General features: G+C 42.2%; 1 protein-coding gene across 1 annotated transcript in view; it reads right to left on the reverse strand.

Moving 5' to 3' along the window:
- Nucleotides 1–26,767, reverse strand: part of LOC115154113 (LYR motif-containing protein 4B) — a 63,806-nt gene that overhangs the window by 1,352 nt on the left and 35,687 nt on the right. The window lies entirely within an intron of this gene.

Raw genomic sequence — 26,767 nt, forward strand, 5'->3', positions numbered from 1 at the left:
TACTTTTCCCTTGCTATGGGTATCTTTGTATATTTGCACATATTCTTGACAGTCACCTGCTACTTCAAACATTAGGCGATGACTATACTCATCTATCCTACACACAGCCTTCGAAATCAAAATTAAGTTGTTCACAGCTTTTAATTTATCAGCACTCAATAAACACTGTATATACAAGTACAAACTCAGCAAAAAAAGAAACGTCCTCTCACTGTCAACTGCGTTTATTTTCAGCAAACTTAACATGTGTAAATATTTGTATAAACATAAGATTCAACAACTGAGACATAAACTGAACATGTTCCACAGACATGTGACTAACCGAAATGGAATAATGTGTCCCTAAACGGGGGGGAGGGGGGGGTAAAAGTCAAAAGTCAGTAGCTGGTGTGGCCACCAGCTGCATTAAGTACTGCAGTGCATCTCCTCATGGACTGCACCAGATTTGCCAGTTCTTGCTGTGAGATGTTAGCCCACTCTTCCACCAAATCACCTGCAAGTTCCCGGACATTTCTGGGGGGAATTGCCCTAGCCCTCACCCTCCGATCCAACACGTGCTCAATGGGATTGACATCCAAGCTCTTCGCTGGCCATGGCAGAACACGGACATTCCTGGCTTGCAGGAAATCACGCACAGAACGAGCAGTATGGCTGGTGGCATTGTCATGCTGGAGGGTCATGTCCGGATGAGCCTGCAGGAAGGGTACCACATGAGGGAGGAGGATGTCTTCCCTGTAACGCCTGCAATGACAACAAGCTCAGTCCGATGATGCTGTGACACACTGCCCCAGACCATGACGGACCCTCCACCTCCAAATCGATCCCGCTCCAGAGTACAGGCCTCGGCGTAACGCTCATTCCTTCGACGATAAACACGAATCCGACCATCACCCCCGGTGAGACAAAACCGCGAGTCGTCAGTGAAGAGCACTTTTTGCCAGTCCTGTCTGGTCTAGCGACGGTGGGTTTGTGCCCATAGGCAACATTGTTGCCGGTGATGTCTGGTGAGGACCTGCCTTACAACAGGCCTACAAGCCCTCAGTCCAGCCTCTCTCAGCCTATTGCGGACAGTCTGAGCACTGATGGAGTGATTGTACATTCCTGGTTTAACTCCGGCAGTTTTTGCCATCCTGTACCTGTCCCGCAGGTGTGATGTTCGGATGTACCAATCATGTGCAGGTGTTACACGTGGTCTGCCACTGCGAGGAGGATCAGCTGTCTGTCCTGTCTCCCTGTCTTATGCATCTCACAGTACAGACAATTTATTGCCCTGGCCACATCTGCAGTCCTCATGCCTCCTTGCAGCATGCATAAGGCACGTTCACACAGATGAGCAGGGACCCTGGGCATCTTTCTTTTGGTGTTTTTCAGAGTCAGTAGAAAGGCCTCTTTAGTGTCTTAAGTTTTCATAACTGTGACCTTAATGGCCTACCGTCTGTAAGCTGTTAGTGTCTTAATGACCGTTCCACAGGTGCATGTTCATTAATTGTTTATGGTTCATTGGACAAGCATGGGAAACCGTGTTTAAACCCTTTACAATGAAGATCTGTGAAGTTATTTGGATATCTACGAATTATCTTTGAAAGACAGGGTCCTGAAAAAGGGATGTCTTTTTTTGCTGAGTTCACATACACGCACACACAAACACTCCCTAACCTGCTGTATCAACAGAACCAAAGCAGCTCATCCCTCCCTCTTCTCATGCAAGTAGCCTAGCAGTTAAGAGCGTTGGGCCAGTAACCCAAAGATCGCTGGTTCAATTCCCCCAAGAGGAAAGGTCTGCCGTTCTGCCTTTGAGCAAGGCAGTTAACCCCCAATAACAATTGCTCCCCGGGCACCGATGACATGGACGTCGATTAAGGCAGCCCCCCAGACCTCTCTGATTAAATACGTTAGACACATTTCGGTTGAACGCATTCAGTTGTGCAACTGACTAGGTATCCCCTTCCCCAAACACTGACTGACACTGGGGCTAAACACAATATATGGCTTCGACATTAAAGATGCCTCAAAGTGAGTCAATGAAGCCATCTGTTAAAAGCCCGGCTGGTAAAGTTGTGACAGAGAAATGAGCGAACATATGCAAGGTCGGCTAAGGCTGCGCCTGTTCATTTCTCAAAGGGATGGCTCAGCAAAGAGGAGCATTAAGATCCATTTCGCAGAGCCCCGCCCCTGTGTAAATATGCCTGTGTTCTGTTGACACAAGCCATCCGTCAGAACCCCCTACGGCTGTCACAGCCAGAACAGGGAGCACAGCCATCTACTGGACGTGGATATATAAACCAACAAGGCCTGTTAAAGGCCTGTGTTAAAGTTTGCTTATGGCTGGTTTAAAAGTGCAGAGCTACATTACCCTAGCAGGTTTATAAACCTACCAGGCCTTCGCAACAGGCTACTGTTTTCTTTTTGCCATCTTCTTCATTACTGTGTTACAGTTTGTACCGGTTAATATTGCTGGATTTTCAAAAAAAAACACAGAATATTGCAGTGTACTCCTTTACCTGGCTTATAACAAACTAAAGTGATGCCAAAGGCCTTGGTGTTATTTTGGGGGTCTTGCTTTCTGCCTGGACATTAAAGTATTGGGGAAAGACTTCAACACTGTTGCCTGTCCAACTGTACAAAGACCAAACCTTTTCAACAGAGTACTGGTTTGGATTGTATTCTGTGCACCATTCTATATGCTATTTTGTAGTAGGCTGTAAAGGGTTTTCACCACTTCTGAATGTGTCAGACGACGTTCCGGCCACATTCATTTTCGAATGGGGGAACGTGGAGCAAAGCGCAGTGGATTGTGGGAAGGTGAGCGGCAAGAACCCTGTCAGAGGAGCGGTAGAACTTGATGCAAATTACATGTGGCTACCGCTGCCATTACTCAATCCTGTGAGGAGCAGATGTTTGCTTGAAAATCTCCTGTTTATGAAACATAGTTCCACCGGTCAATAGTTTCGGGCAAGCAAAACCAAAACATATGGAGGAAAGTCAAGCATTGCTGGGTCTGGTTTTCCAACTCTATATGATGTCGCTTTGCTAGAATACGGAGACAAAATCAGAAGGTCAATGGCATGGAGGAGGATTACAGAGATTGTTGGTGTTGATGGTGGGTGAAAAAAGATATGCACAATGATGTTTGCTTGGGCTGCTTACTAGCTAGAAAACTCAAATCAACCCAAACCTAAAAACTGATCACAGCCATAATTTGTGAATGTGTTGACTAAATTAAAGGTGTGAAATCACCAGTAAACACATTACATTGTAAAGATACATTAATCATGATTTTTCCATGTAATATGCTACCAATTGGATTCTGGTATGATAACATGATTATATTATAGCTTATGGCTCTTTCATTGTGCCTGTGTCATGACTTGGGCTGTTACTGTGACCGTATTACCACCACACCGGCGGTCAAGAGTCATTAGACAGTTAAATTCAGTGTGACCATATAGTCACGCCCCTTCTCCCCTGATTGCTAAGTTTGGCCGGGCGGCCAGCTCTAGGAAGAGTTTGTGGTTCCAAACTTCTTCCATTTAAGAATGATGGAGGTCACTGTGTTCTTGTGGACCTTCAATGCTGCAGATATTTGTTGGTACCTTTCCCCTGATCTGTGCCTCGATACAATTCAGTCTCGGACAATTCCGTCGACCTCAAGGCTTGGTTTTAGCTCCTTATATAGACAAGTGTCTGCCTCTCCAAATCATGTCCAATCAATTGAATTTACCACAGGTGGACTCCAAGTTGTAGAAACATCAAGGATGATCAAAGTAAACAGGATGCACCAGAGCTCAATTTCAAGTCTCATAGCAAAGGGTCAGAATACTTACGTAAATAAGGTATGTGTTTTATTTTTAATAAATTTGCAAAAATTTCAAAAAAAAAATATGTTTTTTGCTTTGTCATAGGGTATTGTGTGTAGATTGATAAGGGATACATTTTTTTATTTGATCAATTTTAGAATAAGGCTGTAATGTAACAAAATGTGGAAAAAGTCAAAAGGACCTGAATACGTTCCGAAGGCACTGTACATACGCAGTGTGTGAGTTTCAAGTTTGAGTAAGATCATTTTCACCATAAAAATGCACCTTTCGCATAATGCATAAATCACATTTGTGGTCACTTTGGAGAATTGTGTTTTCCTGCTATTGGAACATTCGCGCTAATAGCCTACTGCCGTGTGCGCATTGCCGAGCTTACAATGTGAAGAAATAGCCTAATAGTGTATCAACATTTTAAGTTAAAATGCTCTCATATGTTGCATCAGGCTCATTGCTTAAAACAGTTTTTTTTTATGCAATAATCTAATCGCATCCCACAACTGTCCCAGACTACGTTTGGAATATTGATTTTCACACAGCTCCCAGCTGTGGCCTGGACACCATATGTGAATTAATTGCCCCCCATTTATCTTCCGAGTTTGTACTGTTAGGTGACCTAAACTGGGATATGCTTAACACCCCGGCCGTCCTACTATCTAAGCTAGACGCCCTCAATCTCACATACATTATCAAGGAACCTACCAGGTTCAACCCTAAATCCGTAAACACGGGAACACTCATGGATATCATCCTGGCCAACCTGCCCTCTAAATACACCTTGCTGTCTTCAACCAGGATCTCAGTGATCACTGCCTCATTATCTGCGTCCGTAATGGGTCCGCGGTCAAACAACCACCTATCACCACTGTCAAACGCTCCATAAAATACTTCAGCGAGCAGGCCATTCTAATCAACCTGGCCCGGGTATCCTGGAAGGATATTGACCTCATTCCATCAGTAGAGGATGCCTGGTTATTCTTTAAAAGTGCTTTCCTCACCATCTTAAATAAGCATGCCCCATTCCAAAAAAATGAATTAAGAACAGATATAGCCCTTGGTTCACTCCAGACTTGACTGCCCTTGACCAGCACAAAAACATCCTGTGGCGTACTGCACTAGCATCACATAGCCCCCGCGATATGCAACTTTTCAGGGAAGTTAGGAACCAATATACACAGGCAATTAGGAAAGCAAAGGCTAGCTTATTCAAACAGAAATTTGCATCCTGTAGCACAAACTCCAAAAAGTTCTGGGACACTGTAAAGTCCATGGAGAATAAGAGCACCTCCTCCCACCTGCCCACTGCACTGAGGCTAGGAAACACTGTCACCACAGATAAATCTACAATAATTGAGAATTTCAATAAGCATTTTCTATGGCAGATCACGTGATGGAGAGTCATGTGAGTGAGGTGCTTCAGCACGCAGCCGGGAGAAGGGAATTATAATTATTATATTCAACCCAAGGGCACAACGGCCACTAGCCGCAAAAGGAATGGATGTTTTTAGGGTGCATTATGGCCACACAAAGGGGATGCAGTTGAGAAATTTGATGCATTATCAAGTTCTTGTAAAATTGAATGAGAGACTGATGAAGTGTATACAGCCTGCGCAACAAAGCAGAGCTCATGCCGTTCATTCAACTTTTTTCAAATCATCATTAGTCGCATCATTCAGCCTTACAATGTATCAAAACATATAGTCCCAACATTTGTATCACAACTAACGTTACATAAATAACTCTAAATTAAGCATATAGGAGTACATGCTTCTTTGTTAACTGCGCAACACAGAATAGCTGCATGTCCAGACTCCCGCAAATCCTTTGGAGAAAATATAATTTATATTTTATTCAGCCATGTTCAATTGTATTCTTCATACTATAAAATAATGCCACAGAATTCTAAGCAAATCTTGTCTGCTAAATGAACAAGTGTAGCCCACAGCTATATGGCATAGTCAGATCAGGGCTTAACATAAGGACAACTCTGAGTACGCTATTCTGTTCTTCTGAAATAGAATACATTTTCTTCATATCATTTATTGTGATGGATTTAGACTTTTTAAAATGTAGATGTTCCAAAAGGTCTGCATCAGTGGCTTGTAGGCTATGCGTGAAAGCCAGGAGATGCTAAATGTGTTTATGTTAATTAACGGTCAGTTACCTTGATCACCGGCTTACAAAATGTCATGACCGCCACCGCCCTAGTCATGACATTGATCATTATAGCTCACTTCCTGTAAAATACGTAGGCCTACAGTACATGTAAAATCAGTGGTGTGAAGTACTTAAGTAAAAATACTTAAAAAGTACTACTTAAAACTTAAAGGATCAGACCCCTTTTTTTCAATTTTCACCTAAAATGGCATACCCAAATCTAACTGCCTGTATCTCAGGACCTGAAGCAAGGATATGCACATTCTTGATACCATTTGAAAGGAAACACTTTGAAGTTTGTGGAAATGTAAAATGAATGCAGGAGAATAACATATTAGATCTGGTAAAAGATAAAGTAAAACCAAGTGTTTTTTGTATTTCTGTGGTATTTTGCTTGTACCATCTTTGAAATGCAAGAGAAAGGCCATCATGTATTAATCCAGCCCAGGCGCAGTTTAGATTTTGGCCACTAGATGGCAGCAGTGTATGTGCAAAGTTTTAGACCAATCCAATGAACCATTGCATTTCTGTTCAAAATGTTGCATCAAGACTGCCCAAATGGTTTATTAATAACTAAGTTCATAACTGTGTACTCAGCTCAAACAATAGCATGGTATTATTTCACTGTAATAGCTACTGTAAATTGGACAATGCAGTTAGATTAAAAATAATTTAAGCCTTCGGCCAATATCAGATGTCTACTGTATGTCCTGTGAATTTTTTTTGTTACTTACAACCTCATGCTAATCACATTAGCCTACGTTAGCTCAACCGTCCCGAGGGGGACGTAGAGGGTAAGTTATTTTTGGGGGTAACTGTACTTTACCATTTATATTTTTCGGGCAACTTTTACTTCACTACATTCCTAAAGAAAATTTACTTTTTACTCCATACATTTTCCATTACACCCAAAAGTAGTCGTTACATTTTGAATGCTTAGCAGGACAGAAATGGTCAAATTCACTCACTTATCAAGAGCACATCCCTGCTCATCCCTATTGCCTCTGATCTGGTGAACTTACTAAACACAAATGCATCTTTTATAAATTATGTATGAATGTTGGAGTGTGCCCCTGGCTATCCATAGATTTTAAAACTTGAAAATGGTGCTTAGTCTAAGGAATTTGACACTTAAGTATATTTAGAACCAAATACTTAGAATTGAGTGACTACCACTTTTACTTGAGTAACTTTCTATTAAAAAGGTATTTATACTCTTACTCAAGTGTGACAATTGGGTACTTTTTCCACCTCTGTGTAAAATGAACAAATTAATGGGTACTTTGGGTAAAATAAATTGTGGCTTTGACTTAAAAACATTGTTGTGCAAATCGCTCTTCACCTACCATCAACAATCTCTGCAATCCTCCACCATGTCATTGACGTTCTGATTTTGTCTCTGTACCCTAAAATCATTCTCAGCAAATAAAAAAAGGTGGAATTACAAGACTCCCCACGCATCATTATTTTACTTTTTGACATTTTTAATTTGGCTTACAATTTGACTGCTCCTTATTTTCATGTACAGTACTTTACCTAGAATACAAGGACTGGGTTTGCACTAAATTTTATATGTTGGGAAAATATGGCTTACGGTTTAGCCTCATACATCTACTGGTATATTTTTTTTTATTGAGAACATATACAGAACATACACTTGGTTGGAGTCATTAAAACTCATTTTGCAACCACTCCACAAATTTCTTGTTAACAAACTATAGTTTTGGCAAGTCGGTTAGGACATCTACTTTGTGCATGGCACAAGTAATTTTTCCAACAATTATTTACAGACAGATTATTTCACTTAATTCACTGTTCGAGTGGGTCAGAAGTTTACATGCACTAAGTTTACTGTGCCTTTAAAACAGCGTAGAAAATTTCAGAAAATGTCATGGCTTTAGAAGCTTCTGATAGGCTAATTGACATCATTTGAGTCAATTGGAGGAGTACCTGTGGATGTATTTCAAGGCCTACCTTCAAACTCAGTGCCTCTTTGCTTGACATCATGGAAAAATCAGAAGAAATCAGCTAATACCTAAAAAAAAAAAGAAAAAAAGATTGTAGACCTCCACAAGCCTGGTTCATCCTTGGGAGCAATTTTCAAAATGCCTGAAGGTACCATGTTCATCTGAACAAACAATAGCACGCAAGTATAAACACCATGGGACCACACAGCCATCATACCGCTCAGGAAGGAGACGCATTCTGTCTCCTAGAGATGAACGTACTTTGGTGCAAAAAGTGCGAATCAATCCCAGAACAACAGGAAAAGGACCTTGTGAAGATGCTGGAGGAAACCGGTACAAAAGTACCTATATCGACAGTAAAACAAGTCCTATATCGACATAACCTGAAAGTCCGCTCAGCAAGGAAGAAGCCACTGCTCCAAAACTGCCATAAAAAAGAAGTCAGACTACGGTTTGCAACTGCACATGGGGACAAAGATCGTACTTTTTGGAGAAATGTCCTCTGGTCTGATGAAACAAAAATAAAGCTGTTTGGCCATAATGACCATTTATGTTTGGAGAAAAAAGTGGCAGCCTTATAAGCCGAAGAACACCATCCCAACCGTGAAGCACGGGGGTGGCAGCATCATGTTGTGGGGGTGCTTTGCTGCAGGAGGGACTGGTGCACTTCACAAAATATATGGCATCATGAGAATGTACAATTATGTGGATATATTGAAGCAACATCTCAAGACATCAGTCAGGAAGTTAAAGCTTGGTCGCAAATGGGTCTTCCAAATGAACAATGACCCCAAGCATGCGTCCAAAGTTGTGGCAAAATGGCTTTTAAGGACAACAAAGTCAAGGTATTGAAGTGGCCATCACAAAGCCCTGACCTCAATCCCATAGAAAACATGTGGGCAGAATTGAAAAAGCGTGTGCGAGCAAGTAGGCCTACAAACCTGACTCAGTTACACCAGCTCTGTCAGGAGGAATGGGACAAAATTCACCCAACTTATTGTGGGAAGCTTGTGGAAGGCTACCCGAAACGTTTGACCCAAATTAAACAATTTAAAGGCAATGTCAAATACTAATTGAGTGTATGTAAACTTCTGACCCACTGGGAATGTGATGAAAGAAATGGTGAAATAAATAATTATCTACTATTATTCTGACATTTCACATTCTTAAAATAAAGTGTTGATCCTAACTGACCTAAGACAGGGAATTTTTTAATGTATTTGGCTAAGGTGTATGTAAACTTCCGACTTCAACTGTAGCTCAACAATATTCAAATGATGTGAGTTTAGCTATTCTCTGCTTCAGTTGTACAATGTGAGATACATTCAGCCTCTTGCCAATTGAAGGACATTTATGAAACACAGCGATTAAAGATACAAAATAATGTATGTTTTTATTGTTAAATTTTTAGGAGCAATGAATTCACACCACTGCCCAATATGCAGGCTTCCCAAATAGGCATAGGCCTACACACTTGTGATTTGAATAAATCCACAGCAAAACAACTAAGAAGCAATGATCCTCTGTGGCTAAGTCATGCTCTCTGGTAAAGTATTTCTATTTTTTTTTGACCGGGGTAATTACAAAAGTCATTTTCCCAAAGGCGGGTAGGTAGAAGACAAATTTAGGTCTGCATATTATGCCCATAGAAATGCATTGGGCTTATTCTGGACAGATTTTGGCGAGCGAGTGAGCCCTCTCGCGTCACTTCTTCCTCTATGCTGAAACTCTCAGATAAAGCATCCGAGTGGGCGAAACAGCGCCCGTCTCACTATATGTAAGCCCATGTATCTGATGAAGTCTGGCCAGAAATAGTATGACATGCCATACTATTTTGGTCAAGACAGCATCAGAAACAACGCATGGTCTACACATACATGCTGAGACAGAGGTGTGCTGTTTCGCTCGCTCGGATGCTTTAACGGAGATTGATTAGTCTTTTTCTGTTGACGCGAGCCTTGGCCAAATAAATGATCAATATATTTTAGTTGGACAGGCAAGGAGGTACAGTATGGTGGGCCAGGCCCTCTAAGGGCCAACCATAACGCCAGCCCTGCTCTACGCTCCTACCATTGCTCTCTGCCATCCATACAGTCTACCAACCTCATGCCCTCTAAGTGTGCCAGTTCTGCTTGCACATGGGGCCAATGTGGAGTGGTACTGCAGATGTATTTTTCCCTGACATCAGCAAGGCATTGGGTGGCTGGCACCCCAGGGAAGCACCTGTGATGGGCATGCCCTCGTCCTTCAGCAAATATATAGGGGGTACCAGATGCTGCTACCCACCCCATGGAGTTGAATAACAGGAGTGTTTAAGGCTAGGTTGAGGCCTGGGGACCCGTTATCTTGTTAAATTCACCTGAGTTTCCCAACCTCCTAGTGCTTCTTCTATATTTACTCTCCTCACAGCTGGTGAGAAGCCAGATGTTTCCAGCAAATTTCAAAGACATGCAAACAGCTGGCCATGTATCAGATAGGGAAAACTTTTGAAGTGGGGGGAAGATGGTCCTCAAAAGCGCAACCACCCAACGGTGGAAAATACAAAGAAAAAACCTCAGCCCCATTCAAAGACCTTAAAAATACATTGTTCCCTCCCCCACTATAATACCAATTCCTCATCTAACAAAGTTGGAAAGTTGAGAAGGTTTGTACCGTATTGCTCTCCTCAAGGAAGGAAGGGAGGGATGCCCTTTGTTGTTTTGGAATGGGGCTCTCCTTAGACTTCTGTGCCTGGCTGACATTCTATTTGTCTCCTCCTCCCAACCTGTCCAGGGTTGCCACAACTTGTGGTACCTCTAGATTTTGACACTCTGCCTCTAATAGTTGAGTGCCTTTAATACACACCTCAATTAGTGGAATAAACACTTTGGTGTGCCTGTTCTCCATGGTTCCCTACATGGTAGACCATATGGGTTGGGAAGTTAATTTCTTGAGGAAAACAGTCCGAAATGTATTTTTCAAGCTATAGTACACACTATGTCGTATGACTCCTTGATAAATTAAAGGTTATTAAATAACAATTTCAAAAAACTAAAGTGGGTTCTAAAGTAGCAAAGAATTTAGTCTACTTTGTGGTTTCTATTTTGCTATTGAAAATCGAATACAGTATTGCAATACCTCATCTGAAGCAAACTGGTGGGGAGTCGGCCGGTAAAATAGAAGGTTGCTAGTTTAGTTTATTAGGATCCCCATTAGCTACTGCACATGCAGCAGCAACTCTTCCTGGGGTCCACAGAAAACATACAAATACATGACAAAGTGAAGAATAGTAAGAGACAAGAAAAAAAGATTTTACATGAAATTCTAAATAAAAATGATATAGATACACACACACACACACACACACACACACACACACACACACACACACACACACACACACCCCCAGTCAAATGTTTGGAAACCTACTCATTCCAGGTTTTTATTTATTTGTAACTATTTTCTACATTGTAGAATAATAGGGAAGACATCAAAACTATGAAATATGGAGTAACTAAAAAAAAAGTGTTGAATCAAAATATATTTGAGATTCTTCAAAGTAGCCACCCTTTGCCTTGGTGACAACTTTGCATACATGTACTCTAGGCATTATCTCATCCAGCTTCATGAGGTAGTCACCTGGAATGCATTTCAATTAACAGATGTGCCTTGTTAAAAAGTTCATTTGTGGAATTTCTTTCCTTCTTAATAAATAAATGAATACATTAAAGTACTCAGACCCTTTACTCAGTACTTTGTTGTTGAAGCACCTTTGGCAGCGATGACAGCCTCTAATCTTCTTGGGTATGATGCTACAAGCTTAGCACACCTGTATTTGGGGAGTTTCTCCCATTCTTCTATGCAGATCCTCTCAAGCTCTGTCAGGTTGGATGGGGAGCGTCGCTGCACAGCTATTTTCAGGTCTCTCCAGAGATGTTCTATCAGGTTCAAGTCCGGGCTCTAGCTGGGCCACTCAAGAACATTCAGAGATCTGTCCCAAAGCCACTCCTGCGTTATCTTGGCTGTGTGCTTAGGGTCGTTGTCCTGTAGGAAAGTGAACCTTCGCCCCAGTCTGAGGTCCTGAGTGCTCTGGAACAGGTTTTCATCAAAGATCTCTCTATACTTTGCTCCGTTCATCTTTTCCTTGAACTTGACTAGTCTCCCAGTCCCTGCAGTTGAAAAACAAACCCCACAGCATGATGCTGCCGCCACCACCTTGCTTCACTGTAGGGATGTTATTGGGCAGGTGATGAGCGGTGCCTGGTTTCCTCCAGACGTGACAATTGGCATTCAGACCAAAGAGTTCAATCTTGGTTTCATCAGACCAGAGAATCTTGTTTCATGGTCTGAGAATCCTTTAGGTGCCTTTTGACAAACTCCAACCGGGCTAGCATGTGCCTTGTACTGAGGAGTGGCTTCCGTCTGGCCACCCTACCATAGCGGCCTGATTGGTGGAGTGCTGCAGAGATGGGAGAACCTTCCAGAAGTACAACCATCTTCACAGAGGAACTCTGGAGCTGTCAGAGTGACCATTGGGTTCTTGGTAACTTCCCTAACCAAGCCCCTTCTCCCCTGATTGCTCAGTTTGGCCGGGCAGCCAACTCTAAGAGTCTTGGTGGTTCCAAACTTCTTCCATTTAAGAATGGAGGTCACTGTGTTCTTCGGGGACCTTCAATGCTGCAGAAATGTTTTGGTACCCTTCCCCAGATTTGTGACGACACAATCTTGTCTCAGGGGGCTCTATGGACAATTCCTTCAAACTCATGGCTTGGTTTTTGATCTGACATGCACTGTCAACTGGACCTTATATACAGGTCTGTGCCTTCCCAAATCATGTCCAATCAATTGAATTTAATCACAAGTAGACTCCAAATCAAGTTGTAGAAACAGCTCAAGGATGATCAATGGAAACAAGATGCACCCGAGCTCAATTTATAGTCTCCTAGCAAAGGGTCTGAATACTTATTTACATAAGGTTTGTTTTTTTATTTTCAATAAATTAGCAAAGATTTAAAAAAAAAAAAAAAAGTTTTCACTGTCATTATGAGGTATTGTGTGTAGATTGATGAGGATTATACTTTCTTAAATACATTTTAGAATAAGGCTGTAACGTAAAAAAATTGGAAAAAATGAAGGGTCTGAATATTTTCTGAATGCACTGTATACAGCACAGTTCAATTAGATATTCAGAAAGAGGTGAGTTGCTGTGACAATGTTTATTTTTAAATTCTTTTTAGTTTTTTGCATGACTAAGCTCTGGTGGCAAAGCATTCCACAATGACATGATATCATGCTGTTGTGCCTTGGAGCAAGGCACTTCACCCTTAAAACGGCTCAGGAGGGCTCTGCACTGACCCTGTTCTTCAACTTCTCTGTGGGATAAAGCAAAACAACATCTGTGTCCTGTGACTATAGACAATAATGCAATCTTCTTCATTTTCTTCTTCTACCCATTGGATATCTTTTTTTCTCAGGTAGCAAAGCCCCACCATTCCAAGACTAAGCCTATGTGAAGAAGTAGTAATCAAAAATCTACAAAATGTGTCAAGGCTCAGTGTCTGGCACGCCGACAACTAACAGCTCAAAGGCGTTATAAGTCAGGGGAGGCGGTTGTGCTGAAGAATGGAATTGGCAAGACATGTAAGACAGTCATGTCAAGAAACTTGCTAGACTCCGACATCCCACACAAACATCTTGTTGTCATTGAATTTTTAAAACATACATGTTTGATGTATCCAGTGGATCCATTGAAAAAGAGATCAATCTCTCAATGGGACCTGGTTAAATCAAATATACACATACAGTTAAACTAAACTCAGTTTTTCACAATTCCTGTCTTAGGTCAGTTAGGATCACCACTTTATTTTAAGAAGGTGAAATGTCAGAATAACAGTAGAGAGAATGATTTATTTCAGCTTTTATTTCTTTCATCACATTCCCAGTGGGTCAGAAGTTCACATACACTCAATTAGTATTTGGTAGCATTGCCTTTAATATTGATTCACTTGGGTCAAACGTTTCAGGTAGCCTTCTACAAGCTTCCCACAATAAGTTGGGTGAATTTTGGCCCATTCTTCCTGACAGAGCTGGTGTAACTGAGTCAGGTTTGTAGGCCTCCTTGCTCACACACGATTTTTCAGTTCTGCCCACACATTTTCTATAAGATTGCTTTGTGATGGGCTTTGTGATGGCCACTCCAATACTTTGACTTCGTTGTCCTTAAACCATTTTGCCACAACTTTGGAAGTATGCTTGGGGTCATTGCCCATTTGCGACCAAGCTTTAACTTCCTGCCTGATGTCTTGGAATGTTGCTTCAATATATCCACATAATTTTCCTGCCTCATGATGCATCTATTTTGTGAAGTGCACCAGTCCCTCCTGCAGAAAAGCACCCCCACAACATGATGCTGCCACCCCCATGCTTCATGGTTGGGATGGTGTTCTTCCGCTTGCAAGCCTCCCCCTTTTTCCTCCAAACATAACAATGGTCATTATTGCCACATTTTTGTTTCATCAGACCAGAGGACATTTCTCCAAAAAGTACCTGTTTGTCCCCATGTGCAGCTGCAAACCGTAGCCTGGCTTTTTTATGGCTGTTTTGGAGCAGTGGCTTATTCCTTGCTGAGCGGCCTTTCAGGTTATGTCGATATAGGACTCGTTTTACTGTGGATATAGATACTTTTGTACCCGTTTCCTCCAGCATCTTCACAAGGTCCTTTGCTGTTGTTCTGCGATTGATTTGCACTTTTCGCACCAAAGTACGTACATCTCTAGGAGACAGAACGCGTCTCCTTCCTGAGCGGTATGACGGCTGCGTGGTCCCATGGTGTTTATACTTGCGTACTATTGTTTGTACAGATGAATGTGCTACCTTCAGGCGTTTGGAAATTGCTCCCAAGGATGAACCAAACTTGTGGAGGTCTACAATTTTATTTCTGTGGTTTTAGCTGATTTCTTCTGATTTTCCCATGATGTCAAGCAAAGAGTCATTGAGTTTGAAGGTAGGCCTTGAAATACATCCACTGGTACACCACCAATTGACTCAAATTATGTCAATTAGCCTATCAGAAGCTTCTAAAGCCATGACATAATTTTCTGTTTTTCTGTGTTTAAAGGCACAGTCAACTTAGTGTATGTAAACTTCTGACCCACTGGAATTGTGATACAGTGAATTATAAGTGAAATAATCTGTAAACAATTGTTGGAAAAATTAGTTGTCATGCACAAAGTAGATGTCTTAACCGACTTGCCAAAACAATAGTTTGTTAACAAGAAATTTGTGGAGTGGTTGAAAAACTAGTTTTAATGACACCAACCTAACTGTATGTAAACTTCCGACTTCAACTGTAAATAAGTTAACATTTGATTTATATAAAAGAGAGTTAGTCTGGTCATTGGTTCTTTGGTTTTAACAATAGGTCTGGAATTGTAGGCCCCTCAATAGGTGCGATCGAAGTTGTAATTGTTCAGCAGTACCACAAGAGGGAAGCCGCTACCCACTGAACCGGACCCAGTCTGTCGGTTTTTTACCATTTCATTCTGTCGTTCACATTCTTTCCGTCCCTCTCATTCTCTGACACACACACACACACACACACTTCTTTCGGTTTGTGGGTGTACACCAGTACATGAGATGCATCCCGCGCCTCCAATACACACACGCACTTTCATTCCACCGACAGGGCTGTGTGGACTGTGGTGGTGGAGGGGATGGGCAGGGAATGTAGCCGCAACAATTAACTTTCATGTTAATTGTTGCGGATAGAGCAAGCAGGCGGCTCATAGCAAGGATATCACATGGCAGATTCCCAACACATGCACACACAGTGTGCTGAGCTAAGCAAACTGAACACACACATACAATACCTTTTAAAGACGTCACTGTGATGTGATTACACAACACACATGCCATGATCACGTACGATCATGAACTAAACAGTGTGTGAGGTATGTACACTGAAGACACAGAACCATTGAGTACACACAGATGCACCCCTTTCTCTTTGTGTTCACACACTCGCAAGCACACACCAAACCTAACACACAACGACAAATTGAAAAAGTGTTCCCTCAAGTCTCGGTTGGGAGAAGGGGGGGGGAAACACGACTTGAGACAAAGACAAACAGAAAGACAAACGTAGGCTTCCCGGTCTTTCACACAACTCTTCTGTACCGAGCCCTGAGATCATCTCACCCTCGACATGCAAACTCCACAAAGAAAAGTTCTTATTTGCAGCATTCTTCAGTGTAACTTTAAAACAACACTGTGGTCTTAGCAAATAGAACAGAGACAAATCCTATTATGAGAGGAGAAGATACTGATAGATATTGGGAGATACAAGTCTTGGATGTCAGGCATGGATGGGGGGGGGGTGTGTGTGGGTGGGATTTGAAAGGGGGAGGCAGAACAGAAGTTCAGATGGAGGTGTGAGGGAGGGGAGCACCGAGGACTTCTTCTGAAGAGGGATTCCCCCTTTTGACGGGACGCTCCGAAGGGAATGTGGTCAGCTATGAATGACTAGGAATGACTCATCATCTTCTATAATAGACACTCCCTCCTCAACGCCTGCCCTCAAATAAAAAAAGGTGCCATTCTGTACAGTTGCCACAGGTTCATTTGATCATTTGATCTTAAATCCAAATTGATATAGTACAGATCTTCACTGTCCAAATACATAGAGGGAACAGTATCCATCTACCTGAATGGTATTGGTGTGTGAATGGTATTGTTCCATCTTACAGTAATGATACACAAAAACCTAGAAGACAAGAGCCTACATTTTACTTTTACCAGAGGGATTTAAATATAGAGCTGTAGTATGAATGTTTATCATAAAGAAGGCATTATGGTTTCAAGAACGGGTCCCGTGTGGCTCAGTTAGTAAAGCATGGCGCTTGCCACGCCAGGGATGTGGATTCGATTCCCACGGGGACAAGTACAGAAAAAAGTATAACAACGTATGCAGTCATTACTGTAAGTTGCTCTGGATAAGCGCGCCTGCTAAATTACTAAAATGTCAAATGTAACTAGAGACTCTAAAAAAGGTAATATGCTGAATGGGAGAGTCGTCAATTAAAAACCTTACATGCAGAATTCATAGTAGAATCATGTCTCAAGGTAAAGCTATTTTTAACCCTTCTGAGGTGTTCGGGTCTGTGGGACCCATTTTCAATGTTTACTAAAATAAAAATAATACAATGAATTATTTGTTCAACCTGACACTCGTTGGCCTTGGCTCATTTTCTGTAAAATAACACATTTTCATTGAGTGCACACTGTGCACCCCCCTACACATTTATATTACATATGTGGTGTTCAGGTCCACTGGACCCAAGGGTAATAAAAAAAGTGTGGAAAAGTGTGCAGGTGAAAACAAGTAAAAATCAAACTAAAAAAGATTTGCCATGTGCCTTCCTCCTCCCTGGGCCTGCTGTTTCAACATAGCACCAAGCACATGTCTGTCTTCCTGCCTGTCTCCCACTTTTCTTGCACTCTTTACCCTTTGTAGTGTGTGAAACTATACAATGTATTGCAAGAACCTGCACAATGTTATTACAATACATTGTAAAAGAAAAAAAAAAGCATTTTCCCACGCTCTACCCCAGCTAGGTGCAAATTGGGGGAGGGCCACGACAAATAAGTAGCTTTGCATGTGTGACTCCTTACCACAATCAATCAGTATGGCAAAAATAATCTCTGCTCAGAGGGCCTTAGAAATTATTTTTGCAGAGAGCTAATGTGGATGGAGCGTCTTCCACTTTGGAAGATGAATTTTCCAAAAATATCTGTCAATTCGGAGTCTGACAATGAGTTGGAAGAAGAGGATGAGTGACCCTCAGCCAGCCCCTGGACCAGCCAGTCAGCAGCCAGTCTCAGGACCAGCCCGTCAGCAAACAGCTCATCAGCAGCCTGCAGGAGGAGAAATATGGATGTCAAATTGAAATTTAATGGTCTTCTTGCCAAAGGAATGAGCCACCCCGCATTGCTCCTAATGTGATAAGGATGCAACCAGGGCTGACGCAGATGGTGGTTACTCATGTGCAGGAAGGACAGTCTTATTTTGAACTGTTTGTTACATACAATTATTCTGGACTGCACTAATTTGGAGGGAAGGCGTGTTTTTGGAGAGATGGACCAAACTCATTTACATGCACACTTTGGGGTTCTTATCCTTGGTGTTTCCAGATCCAATGTGGAATCCACAGAATCCCTGTGGGATGCAGAAACTGGCAGGGAACTTTTCTGTGCATGCCTCTGGAAAACTTCCACATTATTTCCAGGATTATCCGCTTCGATAACCGAGACACCAGACAAGCGACAGAGAGACAAAGGGAAAGGGGGATACCTAGTCAATTGTATAACAATGCATTCAACCCAACCCCTTTGAGATGTGGGGGGCTGCCATAATCGACGTCTTCGGCTCCCAGGGTACAGGAACAGTGGGTTAACTGCCTTGCTCAGGGGCGTAACAACAGCTTTTTACCTTGTCAGTTCAGGGATTCAATCCAGCAACCTTTAGTTTACTGGGCCAACGCTCTAACAACTAGGCTACCTGCAATCAGGTTAGTGTGGGACAAGTGGGTGGACCGCCTTCCCCTGTTTTACAACCCTGGGCCAAACGTTGCTGTTAATGAGCAGCTTATGCCATTTAGGGGCCGCTGCCCCTTCAGGCAGTACATACCGTTTAAACCCGCAAAATATGGAATCAAGATTTGGGCTGCCTGTGAGGCTGCTTCATCATATGCGTGGAACTTGCAAGTGTATACGGGGAAGCCAGATGGAGGAGTCCCTGAGAAGAACCAAGGGATGCGGGTTGCTCTGGACGTGACACAGGGACACCGTGGCTACAACACCACATGCGGTAACTTTTTTACTTCGCACAAGCACCGGACAGGAGCTCCTCAAGAGGAAGCTGAAGATAGTAGGAACGAAAAAACAAAAAAGACAGAGCTTCCACCTCAGCTGTTAAATACATGGAACAGGCCTATCAATTCCTCTATGTTTGTGTTCACGGCCAACAAGTTTCTAGTGTCCTATGTGTCAATGGCAGGCAAAAATGTGGTACTCATGAGTACGCCGCATAGGGATAGGAGAATCTGTGGCCAGGAACATAAAAAAACGGAAATCCTATTGGATTACAATGCCACACAAGGAGGGGTGGACAATTTAGACAAGCTGGTGACTGGCTATGGCTGCAAAATTAGAACCCTACGCTAGCCACTTGTGATATTCTTCAACATCTTGGACATCTCGGCATACAAAGTGTATGTCATCTGGATGGCGTTGAACCCAGATTGGAACAGAGGGAAGCTCCAGATACGGCTGTTTCTCGATAAGCTGGGAAAGGCATTGGTAAGACCTCAAATCCAGAGGAGGCAAAATATTCCAAGGACCTCAGCTTCTGCAGCCATCGTGACAAGGATTCAGTAAGAGGATGCTGTTAACCAATCCGCCCGACCCACAGAACCAACAACTCCAATACGGAAATAAGTGGGAGTGATGTTGTTGCATGTGTGTGTCTGACTCTCCTACCTTGGCCTGCTGCGCACACACACACACACACCTTGGCCTGCGCACACACACACACACCTTGGCCTGCGCACACACACACACACACACACACACACACGAAAGTTTGGGGTCACTTAGAAATGTCCTTGTTTTTAAAAGAAAAGCACATTTTGTCCATTAAAATATCAAATTGATCAGAAATACAGTGTAGACATTGTTAATGTTGTAAATGACTATTGTAGCTGGAAATGGCAGATTTTTTATGGAATATCTACATATGTGTACAGAGGCATATTATCAGCAACCATCACTCCTGTGTTCCAATGGCACGTTGTGTTAGCTAATCCAAGTTTATAATTTTAAAAGGCTAATTGATCATTAGAAAACCCTTTTGCAATTACGTTAGCCCAGCTGAAACCTGTTGTTCTGATTAAAGAAGCAATTAAACTGGCCTTCTTTAGACTAGTTGAGTATCTGGAACATCAGCATTTGTGGGTTCGATTACAGGCTCAAAATGGCCAGAAACAAAGAACTTCCTTCTGAAACGCATCCGTCGATTCTTATTCTGAGAAATTAAGGCTATTCCATGCGAGAAATTGCCAACAAACTGAAGACTTCGTACAACGCTGTGTACTACTCCCTTCACAGAACACGGCAAACTGGCTTTAACCAGAATAGAAAGAGGAGTGGGAGGCCCCGGTGCACATCTGAGCAAGAGGACAAGTACATTAGAGTGTCTAGTTGGAGAAACAGACACCTCACAAGTCCTCAACTGGCAGCTTCATTAAATAGTACCCGCAAAACACCAGCCTCAACAGTGAAGAGGCGACTCGATGATGCTGGCCTAGGCAGAGTTCCTCTGTCCAGTGTGTGTTCTTTTGCCCATCTTAATCTTTTCTTTTTATTGGCCAGTCTGAGATATGGATTTTTCTTTGCAACTCTGCCTAGAAGGCCAGCATCCCGGAGTCACCTCTTCACTGTTGACGTTGAGACTGGTGTTTTGTGGGTACTATTTAATGAAGCTGCCAGTTGAGGTATACCATGCAACACCACACTCAGTGTGTGTCTGTTTTTTGTAAGTAAACAAATAAAAACATTTACTGGCTGAGGCTGGTAACTTAGTCCTGATCTTTACCATTGATATACATCTTAAAAACACACTCTCTCACACTAACTTAGACACGCGCGCACACACACGCCACAAAGTATTTTCACAACTCTGCAACACATCACCTTTACAGTAGCCAGTGCAACAAGATCCTACCAAAGCTCTTTGTTGGGGCACAGAGGGACAGGAGCCACAAAAGAGGAGAGGGGTGGATCATCATCACCACAGGCAGCACTTAGCCTTTTCAAGCATCAATCACCCTCCAACAGACCCTTCTTTTATCTAACTCCTGCGTCCCAGGAGTGGGCTTTTGGGATCTTTGATTACAGCCCTCATCTACAGTTACCATAGGCACTATCGACTGTGGAGGCATGCCCTTGAAACTGGGGGAGAGAGATGCCTTCATTGTCCCCCGGGTAAAACTGCCCCTCATAGGTTTCCACTAGCGCACTGCGGCTCTACTGCACACAAAATGGCTGCCATCCACTCCCCTACATTAGTTACTGTATCTTTTTGACAAAGTTCTGAAATGTAGGGGATATAGAAATGGATGATTTCAGTACCAGTACAGTACCAGTCAAGTTTGGACATACCTACTCATTCAAGGGTTTTTCTTTATTTTGAATATTTTCTACATTGTACAATAATAGTGAAGACATAAAAATATGAAATAACACATATGGAATCATGATGTAACCAAAAAAAGTGTTAAACAAATCAAACGATTTTATATTTGACATTCTTCAAAAGTAGGCACCCTTTGCTTTGATGACAGCTTTTCACACTCTTGGCATTCTCTCAACCAGCTTCACCTGGAATACATTCTTGGAGTTCCCACATATGCTGAGCACTTGTTGGCTACTTTTCTTCCATTCTGCTGTCCAACTCATCCCAAACCACATAATTGGGTTGAAGTTGGGTGATTGTTGAGGCCAGGTCATCTGATGCATCACTCTCCTTCTTGGTCAAATAGCCCTTACACAACCTGGAGGTGTGTTGGGTTATTGTCCTGCTGAAAAACAAATTATATCCCATCTGGTTTGCGCTTAATGGGACTGGCATATCGTTGCAGAATGCTGTGGTAGCTACGCTGGGTAAGTGTGCCTTGATTTTCTAAATAAATCACAAACCGTGTCACCAGCACCCCCAAACCATCACACCTCCTCCATGCTTCACCGCGAGAACCACACGTGGAGATGATCCATTCACCACTGAGTCTCAAAGACACGGCAGTTGGAACCAAAAATGTCTAATTTGGACACATCAGACCAAAGGACAGATTTCCACCAGTCTAATGTCCATTGCTTGTGTTTCTTGTCACAAGCAAGTCTCCTCTTCTTATTGTTGTCCTTCAGTAGTGAATACGACCATGAAGGCCTGATTAACATAGTCTCCTCTGAACAGTTGATGTTGAGATGTGTCTGTTACTTGAACTCTGAAGCATTTATTTGCGCTGCAATTTCTGAGGCTGGTAACTAATGAAGTTTGAGCTTTTCTTGCCATAATATCGTCTTGGCCTTTTACCAAATAGGGCCATCTTGTGTATACCAACCCTACCTAGTCACAACAACTGATTGGCTCAAACGCATTAAGGAAAGAAATTCCACAAATTAACTTTTAACAAGGCACACCTGTTAATTGAAATGCATTTTAGGGGATTACCTCATGAAGCTGGTTGAGAGAATGCCGTTTGTCATCAAGGCAAACGGTGTCTACTTTGAATAATCTCACATGTTTGGTTACTACATAATTCCATGTGTGTTATTTCATAGTTTTGATGTCTTCACTATTATTCTACAATGTAGAAAATAGTAAAAAAAAAAAAGAAACAACTTGAATGAGTAGGTTTCCTCAAACTGTTGACTGGTACTGTATATCTTACTGAGTGACTGTGCCTAACTCAATGCATTGCAAAGTATGTCAATGTAATTTTTCCCCTTTCAAGGGTCAGGGGTGTTTGTTGTCTATGTGGTAAACTGTGGAAAGATTTGGGCCTTTACGGATAACAACAAACATCATTTCTAGGTTAGTACACATACAAAGACGAAGTCGGTCGAAATTTAAATATCACTAAGCTTGATTAAAAATAATTTTGGGGAGGAGGGAAACATTACCGAGCGTACATTGCCTTTGTCAATGCGTTCTGTTCTACGTTTGAGCGATTACAGATTATCTGCTTTCAAACATACAGTAACAAGTGGAGTGTGCAGTGGTTTTCTAAAGGTCACACCCATCTCTCCTGTGTTCCATGCTGGCTACCTGATCAGAATTGGCCTCACCAGCGATTATGGCCGGTTTGTCTCACACACACGAAGCCGCTGCTCATGAGGCAGAGGGAATAGCCTCCCATTGATCCACCAATCCCCCTCTGACATTTGCAGATTAAATAGCTAAAGAGTCTGTGCTGCTCTCTTGAATTCAGTATACAACAGCGATTTACACACTAGGCTTCCAGATTGTCATACTGGGATATTCAGTAATACTAGCACTGAACACAAGGGACGCTATTTTCAAACCCCACTGATCCTCTAATCTGAAGGTTAGCAATGCTAACAAGTACATGTCAAATCCCGTAGAGAATTCTAACTAAATGCTAATGACCGCATTGCATACATTTCATCCAGTTGCTGACCTAAAGTATTTGCAGGACAGACATCCCAGCTTATAAAGTAATACAAGTAACTCAAAAATGCTACTCACAGTTTGCTGCAAGCACAAAACAAGTATTAGACAGCAAGCCTCGAGGGGATTCTCTGCTGTTATCAAGCGAAACCTGATTTTGGAAGAAGCTAACCACTTAGCTAGCTACTAAATTAGCAAACCAAAATGTACAACTGCAGAGCATTCAGAACATTTTAGACAGTTAAGTTAATAGTTCTAAGATATCTAGCTAGCAGACATTTAGTTATGAATTCCATACCGTAACTAGATCACCTGGCTGCACAACAGTCAGTGACTCACAAGGCTCCGGTCACTCGTCGTTGTGTGCTTGTAAACAAACACCACATACTGGTAAGCTTTATAATGTAAAATTGAGACAGGTGAAATGAAGAAGCCGATCTTCTTTATCTCCTAAAATATTGCACAAGTTGATTGCAGGTACTTACTTAAAAAGTGCAAAAAATATTCAAATGTATAAATAAAAATAATTTTATTCAAAATAAACCATCTTGTGGCCATTTCCAAATACCCCGGTATATTACCCAAGCCTATTACACACTACTAAAAAGCATGACTGGTAGGCCTAATTTCACTTCATAGAAATCTAGGATGTATAAGCCTTATGGTTTACTTGAATGCTGAAAAAAAAAAAAAAAAAAAAAACTCATTTGAGTTTAGACAATTTTCACAATAGTTTGAATAGGACAATTTGTACTGATGTTATGCGTAAAACCTCTAGCTTCTGAATCCTAGTGAAATTAAATAGTGAAACGTAGGGTGATTCCGGTTGGATTGAGCCGAAAATGTCAACTATTTAAAATTATGCTAGGAAGTCAGCAGGGTTACACTATACATTTTCTGGTCATAAACATACACTATGTATACATTATGATCGTTCCAATGCATATGAAGGAAGGATGACAATTTCTTCGTCCAAGTCAATGGCGGTTTCAGTGATACTGTGGGGGTCAACATGAGGTCACATCCTCGGGTCTGCCCCCCCCCCGGGAGCGCCCACTCCATCCCCGACCTTCAGCTGGACGAGTTATGACGCCCCAAAAAGTGGTGACTCTGTTCAGTGTGTGTGCTAGTGATTCAGCCGTCTTTGTGGCTTGGTTTTCTAATGGCGAACAATATTTGTTTTGTCTGAGAAAGGCGATTGAGAAAGCAATAGAGAGGGCTTGTCCTGATTTGATATGGCGGTGCCCACATCACAGCAGCCTCCTGTGTAATTCAATACCTGGGTTGTCCTGTGCTACCTGGTTCCTAATGTTTGATATTATTGCATCACGGCTTATAAACTGAATCAAGGCTTTTCTCTGGAAAGCCTCGAGCTACAAGACCTGGGCTTCGTCCTTAATGGCAACCCATTCCATCTATAATGTCCTATGGGCCCTGCTCCAAAGTAGTGCACTGTAAAGGGAATAGAGTGCTATTTGGGATGTAGATCTGGCTGGCGGTGGTTCCGTGTCCAGACTACACATATATGGAGGGAAGCTCTCCCCTGAAAGGAAAAGCCTGTCAGTGCAATGGGGTTTGGCAAAACGGAGACAAGGTTTTTTGTTTTTGTGGAGATAGGAGGCCTAAGAGAATTGGAACTGCAGCATAACTGAACATATCTGTCCGTTAACAGGACTTCAGGTGCGCAACACACTTGCAGAAGTAAATACTGAGGATGTTGTTTCCCTTTTTTCCAGCATTCTTTCGCACCGAGCCCGTAAACCATATATTAAAGTCACTCCTTTCTGGCTACCTGGCAGTTGATGAATAATGAATTGCATATAAAACTGTCCCCCGTTGAAGCAACTTTTAACAAGACGTGCAGTACGCCACATGAATCTGTTAAGTTCCCCCTCCACGTTGCTCACAGCGCCGCAGTGATAAAGCAGATTGTATTAATGACCCAATCCCCAGCCCCATGGGTAAAAAAGGGCGATCACCTTTCAGTTAGTTGCCATGTTTCATATTTTTTCCTCCGAACGATTTGGCATCACAACCAAAAACAAATGACATGAAAAGTTAGGGATGCTAAGCTAAACAAGCTAGCTGGTCTGAGTGTTTGTCGTCTAATTGGGCGATGTGAGCCTCAACAGGCCACACACACACACAAAAGCTGTGGCCCAATTAGCTTTGCCTGATCAAACGGCGGGAACTAATGGGATACTATTATGCATAATTAGAATAAAGTCACCTTATCCGATTAGCTCTTGCCCGGTCTGATCACACCCAGATAATGATGAGGTATACACACCCAGAAGTATTCAGACTCCTTGACTTTTTCCCCATTTTGTTACGTTAAAGCCTTATTCTAAAATAGATGACATTTTTTAAAATCCTCAATCTACACACAATACCCCATAAGGACAAAGCGAAAATGTTTTTAGAAATGTTTGCAAATGTATTAAAAATACAAAACAGAAATACCTTATTTACATAAGTATTCAGACCCTTTACTCAGTACTTTGTTGAAGAACCTTCGGCAGCGATTACAGCCTTTAACTTGTGGATTTAACAGGTGACAGCAATAAGGGACCATAGCTTTCACCTGTTTCTAATGTTTTGTACACTTTGTGTATGTGGAGAGCCGAGCGGTCTCTGCCTCATACCTCAATGAGAACACACGCTCTAATTGGGGATGTTGAAAAGATGACGACAACCCAGTAGTGCCGTGTGTGGAGTTCCCTCGGTACCGCTGTTCACAGACTAGCTCTGATCTTTCACTTCTGTCCACCGCACAGCATAGCAAAAAGTGCTGGGTAAAAATAGCTAGCCCAGCTACGCTCCCATTTTTCTTCTGCTGTCTTTCTTAGTCTTTTCCCTTATGTTTGTCTTAACAAAACTTCTGTGGGAGTTTTGCTGCAGTGAGAGGTCTGGACTCTCAGCTGGGATCGAATTCCAGGGGACCAAGCACTTAAAGGGATGGAGCTCCAAGTAAGTGGCCGTAATCAATAAGTACTTAGGGGCCACTGGCAGACAAGGCCTAAACAGCAAGGCCAGGCTAGACGTAAGCGACTAGTTCTCTCCAGAGACAAACGGCCATCTGATCTCACATCAGCTCTTGAGAAGAAGAGAGCAAGATAAGTGGGAGAGAGGAGGAGGGAGGTGGAACAAGGAAGAGAGAGCAAGCGAGCGAGATAAGGAACGCAGCCAATGTCTCCTTATAGCGCGAGCTATATGGAAGGGAAACACGAAGGAAAATATATTGTCATCTGTAGCCAGGTGAAATCAGCGAAAACAAGCTCAATAACTCTCATATTGAATATGCATTTACCTGTATTCATCTTGATTTACCCAGTTTATCAATAGAGATTTGCCATTCCAATACATTTTTACCATTACGTTATGTAGTTAGACTGGTAAAAACAAATTGAATGAAGCAAATAATTGTATGATTGTACAACTGATTCATTAACGCATACATCAAATGTAATGATAAAGATGCCCAATGATTGAACAGAACAGTAACTGAGTTTGTCTGGCTCAATTGCCATTCTGTGACTTAAGCTAATATCCTTTTTTCTTGCCGTGGTATCATTCCGGTATCGAGTACCGTGGCCGTATCGAGT

The sequence above is a fragment of the Salmo trutta genome, chromosome 2 (genome assembly GCF_901001165.1).
Source record: "Salmo trutta chromosome 2, fSalTru1.1, whole genome shotgun sequence".
Classification (NCBI taxonomy): Eukaryota; Metazoa; Chordata; class Actinopteri; order Salmoniformes; family Salmonidae; genus Salmo; species Salmo trutta.